Source organism: Bacillus rossius, chromosome 10, assembly GCF_032445375.1.
Source record: "Bacillus rossius redtenbacheri isolate Brsri chromosome 10, Brsri_v3, whole genome shotgun sequence".
Taxonomy (NCBI): domain Eukaryota; kingdom Metazoa; phylum Arthropoda; class Insecta; order Phasmatodea; family Bacillidae; genus Bacillus; species Bacillus rossius.
The window spans coordinates 55,630,984-55,638,384 of record NC_086337.1 but is presented as its reverse complement, the minus strand read 5'-3'; the positions used below and the strand labels follow the sequence as shown (position 1 = coordinate 55,638,384).

Below are 7,401 nucleotides of genomic sequence, written 5' to 3'. Positions count from 1 at the left end.
ATGCATCCTGCAGTATCAATACATTTTAGCCTGGCAAAATAACAAGTGAGTTTAATGGCGAATTAAGTAGTTCGCACATTTAGCCCAGAGGCAGCCCTGTGTGGGCGAGGTCCTAACAACTGCGCCAGGTCCGCAGGGACCAAGGAGTGAACCGTGCGATGTCGCTCTTTGACTATACGATCCCTGTGTCCCGGTGTACGAGGATCGTAAAATGTAATTAAGTGAAGCAGCTGACTTGATATGCCAAGCCGAGTGGAGGCCGGCCACGGAACTAAGGAAACAGCATAGGGCATAGGGCAGTATATACCAATGATTGCACCATGTCCAGTGCCATGTTTAATAAAAACAATTATACCAGAATCAGTGATGTAATGATTCAGTAAATAGTCGACCATCCAGTAAATCATGTTGGTGGCTATAACTGCTAGGGTCTCTGTATGAACATCGCCTGGCTGCCATGTGGTGACATCACAGTCCAGAGATGTGTCATTACTGTGTATTTAAACTAGTTCACAGGACTCACAAACAGGCAGAATGGCGCCCTCTACTATATCACACATCATAACCCGGCAGGATGCCAATATAAATCTTAATTTTTTTAAACAAGTTTTAAAAATGTGTTGGAATTGAGAGGTTAACATAAAGACTGGTTTGACAGTATGAGAGGGCTTTTTTCGATGTTTATTCCATTAGAAAAAATTTTACTTCCCAAAATCAATTTTTTTTATTTCACATACGCGGGATATTTTAAACGTATAAATACCCGTCTACAATTGTCCGATCATGTGGGCGGAACATTTTCCTATTCTAATTAAAATTATGTCCCATTGTCATACGGAAAACAGCAAAGACGATTGGGAATAAAGGCTTCTTCAGTCCGCATTTCGTTCTACAGTACAAATTGAAGTTCCATGGATTTTGCCATATGTTTGCGTTTTCTGTCGTTGAACTCTTGAAACAATCTTAAATAAATGGCGTAAGTTAAATAAATATAGTTTGTGGTGTATTTTTTAGTAATGGTAAATATGATTTTACTGAGATATTTTATTTTGGTTTTGTTTTTGGGGATCAGCGAATAATATCTATAAAAGTCGTTGGCATTTCTATGGTTCTGGATTCTTACTCTTATTTATTTGATGATAATTTCCTAGAACAGGCTTCTTTTCCGAAAAATTAGAAAGAAAAAATCTTTCTTCAAAAGTTTCTAATTTTCCTAAAAATTGCATTTTAAAATTCCTTCATCTTCAATATTTACCATCCCTAACCTAACCAACCTTTCACTCAGGAAACAGTAACAGAAAACCTATTAAGAATTTCACTATTATTGAAATCGAATGTATACAAAACACTGTACAGAAATATTTAGTAAGTCAATAATACTGTCAATAAAACTTACATGTTTTTTTTCTTGAGCTAGTACATTTTCACAATTATTATTTACAAGAATATAGAGAAACGTGTGAATTATGATACTAAAGGCAATACTTCATGATATGATTTATTTAGTAAATAATGGAACTGATGAATTGATATACTTTTGAAGTCTTGTTAATGTGAATTGTGCATGAGTACCGGTATTCAGAAGTAGTTTTGATACATACACTAGCTTTGGGCACATATCTTTTTAGTTTATGGTAAATATGTAGTTGGGCGGTATTTGCGAAAAAAAAAATGTTAAAAATCCGAAAATACTTTTGTTATATGCTCTTTAACTTCCTCTTTTCAGTAAACCCGGCGGAGATAAGAAATTCCAAATACTTTAGGAGATATCAAATTTTTTAATTTTAATATTTGGGCGATATTTGTTAAAAATACTTTTAAAATTCCGAAAATACTTTCATTCTATGCTCTTTAACTTCCACTTTTCATTAAACCTCGCAGAGATAAGAAATTCCAATTACTTTAGGAGATATCAAATTTTTTTAATTTCCATCACAATACCTGTGCAATCATGAGGCGTACACAATTGTTTCTTGTTTACGAGTATGAATTTTTTTTCGCGAACACCATTTTCTACTAATGGCAAAGGAATTGTACCCGCCTCTAACTTAGGCGAGTTTTTAACATTTCAAATTTTAATGTTTTATTTGTTATTTGAATATTGTTGTGCAACTAATAAGTAAAAAAAAAAAAAAAATTACGTGAGTTCCTACTGTTCATCCTTTGTCCCGGTTTGTTTGGTCAGGTCAGTTACATTATAAATAAAAACTAAACAACCATTAAAATTAATTCATATTATTTTTAATGTCTGCTTAGTTTGAAAGTATTTATAATGTAACTGACCTGACATAATCGACCATTTTAATTAATTAGGCATTCACGAACACACAGCAAAATAAAAAAATTACGACGGTTGAATGATTGCACAGGTCTTGTATTGCAAAATAAGAACGGCAATATCTCCTAAAGTATTTGGAATTTCTTATCTCTGCCAGGTTTAATGAAAAGAGGAAGATAAAGCGCATAGAATAAAAGTATTTTCGGATTTTTAACATTTTTTTTCGCAAATACCGCCCAACTACATATTTACCTAGTTTATTTTTTTTAATTTAGTATGAATTAATAAAAATAAGGTATGTTCTACCTCATTTATTGTTAATTCAAGTACTTACCTTTCAGAGTGAATTGATAATAATTACAAGTAGAAAGAAATTTGAATTAAATGATAGTACTACTAAAATATACTAGACTAGGCACTGCAAGCCATTTCAGGATTATGGTTACATATTAAATTTTAGATTAGTGGCAGGTTTTTAAAAATTGTTTATGCATATCTAACCATCACTATAAACCTTGTTTTAAATTCAAAGTTTGTTTAGGTTTCAGAAATAAAGAAAGCTTCAAAAAAAGTGTGCAAGTGTCTGTAGTGATTGCAACATTGTTGGTCTTATTCCGTTTCATCTTAAGTGAAATTTATTTCTAGCTGGTATGGTAAGTTGAGATCAGTGTGTGATAAAAAATGAGAAGTGAAATGCTTGGGAGTGGTGTGCTTGATGTTTGAGGGGGAAAGGGAGGGGATATAATTAATACATTAGAGTCACACAACTTTAAGAGACCCTGCAGGTTTTTAATGCCAATGTTTGTTACAGATGTGAATCTCCATTGTGTAATTAATTTAAGGTCTATTTATCGTATTATAGCTATTAAAATACTTGCAGAAAAAACAGATGGCAGCAACCGGTGATGGCAATTTTGCATTATAGCACACTTGCATACTTCTGCACTTGGATACTTATAACACTTGCATATCTGTATACTCACTTGTTAGGTTGTGTACCTACTGGCACTTCACGTGTTTTAAATAATTGTGTATCCGAGAAATTTTATTTCTACTTGGCAGCCGTACACCTTTGTATTAATTTTTTTTTGTAAAAGTTTTGTATTGTGTATCTAAGTCCATGCCTTGATTCTAATGGCATGATCCTGGATACAACAAAAGTTGTGATGTAACAATGAATTATGACATTATCAGATCAATTAAAAATTAGAATTTTTTTTTTTTATTTCCTAACATTGTTTGTATAATATTTTTTTATGCCCAGAATCTTTCAACGTACTTAATTAAAACAGCAAGCATCATGTATCACAGGATCAATGCCATCAGGATCAAGGGATAAACTTGGATACGTGATATGGAACAATTATATTATAGTAATATATTTAAATTTTAACTTTTCCTACAGACTCTTAAGCTCATTGTGTCCACCAAACTGGCATTGCTAGCCAGAGTTATTTTGGTTGTTTTTCAAAGGATGTGATGAAGTATGTTACCCATCATTTGACATGTTTCTGTTAGATATAAATTTCATGATATATTTTTGTGCAAGTGTAATGTTTGTGTAATTATTGTGTGAATCTATGTTATGTATTTGATCATATTTTCACTAATGCTGTAGCAGACATGTTTCAGGGTGTAGATTTTTGGCAAAAACTTTAGTAGATTTAGAAAAGAATCAGTACTATTCTGATTTTCAAAGCTTTCTGGATTATCATTTTACCATACCAATATTTGTGAACTTAACATGAGAGTGCTACAGTAGATTTGTAGTTTTGTAGTATAATTTGACATTTGATAGTACAAAGCATTGTGCACATCATAGTTTTTAGCATTCACAAGTTTAGGGCAGAATATTTTGCTGCTTAGGACTAATATATTTTTTTTTTCCAGGTCTAAAGTCACATTCAAGATTGTTTTAACTTCAGATCCAAAGCTACCTTTTAAAGTGTAAGTGTCAAGAGTCATGATTTCCCATATTTTAGAATAGTTATCGTTTGTGATCCATGCAGTAAAATCAGATCTAAGTTATGACAGCATTGTTAACAAAGTGATATGAGTCAAAGGCTGCACAGAATTATCATTAATTAACAGTAGCAGTGATAGCTGGCTGAACATTTTAGGACATAACTTTGTTTCGTGTAACACATGGTTATTCCACATCAATAGTTCAAAAATAACTAATCCTCAGTTTTTATTGTATATTAAGTACAAGCTGCGCAAAGCAGACTGTTGCCAATAATGTCTTTTGGTGCATATCTTGATGAAAAAGAATTTTTGGAGAAATGCTTACCTACCTGGCAGAACTTTCTAGATGCCTACACAAGTGTTGACAAGAAGGTATTCTCTGAACGTACTGAGGTGAAAAATGCCTTCAAAATAGCCAATAGCTTGGAAAACTTACTATCTGCGAACAAAGCTTATAGCCGTGTGTTTGCCATAAAGCTAGAGGAAAAAGGTGGAATGCTGCAAGACCTCAGCATAGACAAATGTCTGAAAGCATGTGACGTCCTGTTGACAAAGTTGATAGTGGCGCAAGGCAATAAAACGAACTACAAGGAATGGGCAGTTGACGAGTATGTGGCTGTGTGTGGGAAGGAAAGGTTGCAGGGACTTATTGAATCAATTCTTGTCACGGAAATGTCGTGCAAAGTGGTCTTGCAGTACGTGAAACAGAAAGAGAAGTCGGATCCCTCTTGCAAGTTTGCATCGCAGTTGGGCCTGAGGATAGTGGCGCAGGAGCTGAAGGAGTTGGTGCGGAGTGGTGACGTTGAAGGGGTCTCGTTGGTGGTCGAGACCCTCTTGAAAGACTGTGATGATGCCGGTAGAGTTCTGGAATTGCTGTTGCTTACAGACAGTGTGGTGGATGACGGGGTGACGTCTGTGATCCTGGAGACCCTCTTGAGGTGCAAGGAGGTGGGAGTGCCAGGTTCGTCGTCGTTCTGGCGGGCCGTGGTGGGAACGGTGGTAAAAGACGTGGTCGTGAGGGTGTGCTCCGACTTCCCAGAGTTTCTGGAAGCATTGCTGGAGGTTATTGCGCAAGGTGGGGCCAAGCTGCAGTGCGAGTACTGCCAGCGCACGAGTAGCCACAGTTGGGTTGCCCCCGAGGGTGATGCAGAAGCCCTGGAGTTCCAGCAGTTGGTGGATCTGGTACGGTCCCTCCTGACGTGTGAGGGCGCAGTGGCGAAGCGGACGCTGGTCTCACTTCAAGCTCTTAGAACCGGGGACGGTGCTGCCATGTGGGACGAGATGCTGGCGGTTGCCAACGTCTGAACTGTCATTGAGTTTGCTACATGCTGCCGTGATTACAGATTCATAACTAGCGATTCCTAATTTGATCTGCACTAGCTCCAAGACTTTTTTGTGCAAGACTTCTGTGAGATTGGCTTGAAATACTGTGGGTAGCATGTAGAGGCAAATAGACGTAATCTTGGAATTATTATTTTTTGGCTATGTTGCTTATTGACTATTAAGAAATTTTCTGACTGATGCTTCAATTCATAAGTTGATAGTGCTTGACTATTGCTACAATAATGTTGTCATGCTGGATCCTTTCCAAGAAAATTATGTCTGTACAAAATTTTATTTACTTATCAAAGTCAATTTTTTCACTTAAGTTTCCATTAAAATAATAATCTATGTTTTTACAAAATTGCCCAACATTTTTAATAAGAATGGCCATTAACTTGTCTTCTTATGGGTGCAGTTCTTAAAGACTTTACCACGGCTGATATTTCCTCAAAGCCCAGAATGTCACATGTTTTAATTTGATAGTTTTCCATGTGCATAGGTTGAGCGTTCCAGAAAACACCCCATTCACTGCAGTCTTGAAATTTGCTGCGGAGGAGTTTAAAGTGCCGCCAGCAACGTCCGCGATCATAACAGATGACGGGATTGGCATCAACCCGCAGCAAACAGCCGGTGAGACTTCTAGTTTTATTCTTGGAAGTGTTCTTGCCTCCACTATTTGCTTTGACAGAAATTTCAGGCAAATTTATTTTTTATGTTCACCATTCTGTCTCAAAGGCCCTCAGAATGTTAAAGATTGTTCTTTAATTTTGCCAGGCAACGTGTTCCTAAAACATGGCTCGGAGCTACGACTAATCCCAAGAGATCGCGTGGGATCCATCAGAAGGTTGATTGTTTGTTGATTTTGTCACCCGAGTGTATTGTGTATGTAAACTATTACTTGGACGTGAATGTAATATCAGTTAATTAAGTCGAAATTGTTAAATTTTATTTTCTGTATGAATATTATGTTTATAGATTTTTTGAAGTAATATTGTATTTACCATTGTTTTTTTTTAACATTCCAAGATGTCTACTTTTTGTAACATTTTTAAGCTTTAAGAAATATAATGTGTTTGTTGCAATGCAATGATCAATATCATTTGCAGATATGTACATATATATGATAATGGATTTTTTTTTAACACATAATGTATTTTCAAATTTTAATATGACACTCTAGTAATTGTTAAAATTCTACATTAATTCTGTTAGAATATCAATATCAGTTAGAATATATTTTGTTGTTAACATACACCCTGTAACAATTAAGTTACAATGCAGCTTCTACAAGTCATTTGACTTATTAGTAGATGGTGTGGTATGCAGTAAGAGGGGTCAGAAATTTTTTTATGAATTATAAAATAAATGGATCTGCTGAATCGACTGCATTTATTTATTTTGTGAGTGTTGTGGTGTAAATGAGAGCAGCCAAATAATCTAAAATAACATGAACTGGGAGATATCTTTTAACGGTATGGTCACTGCAAAAATACTGTATATCTTCAATACATCACTTTACATCGAGCGCAAAAGAAGTTGTATTCTCAGCACAATTGCTCACTTTCTTCACAGTTTTATGCCATAAGTGACCATTGAATTACATAGCAAACAACTTCAATAAGATTGAAGTTTTGTGGATTGTTCACTTAACCAGATCAAGAGCACACGCGGACTTCATTAAGTTTACTTCTGCCGCTGAACGCAGTTGTCATCTAGTTAATCTTGTTGCATGCGAGTTTGATCACTCTGGTTATGATAGGGGGTGGGGGGATTTTTCTACAGCACTACTACTAATCCTCTATACCAGTATCTGATGGTGATCTAAGGTAGCATGA

The 7,401-nt window shown here is 35.5% G+C and overlaps 1 long non-coding RNA gene across 1 annotated transcript; it reads left to right on the top strand.

Moving 5' to 3' along the window:
• Positions 1-765: 765 nt before the first annotated feature.
• LOC134536211 (uncharacterized) lies at positions 766-6,122 on the top strand. The gene is made up of 3 exons (XR_010075774.1): positions 766-1,019; positions 4,169-4,225; positions 6,066-6,122. It is a non-coding gene; the product is annotated as an uncharacterized LOC134536211 (long non-coding RNA).
• Positions 6,123-7,401: the final 1,279 nt, after the last annotated feature.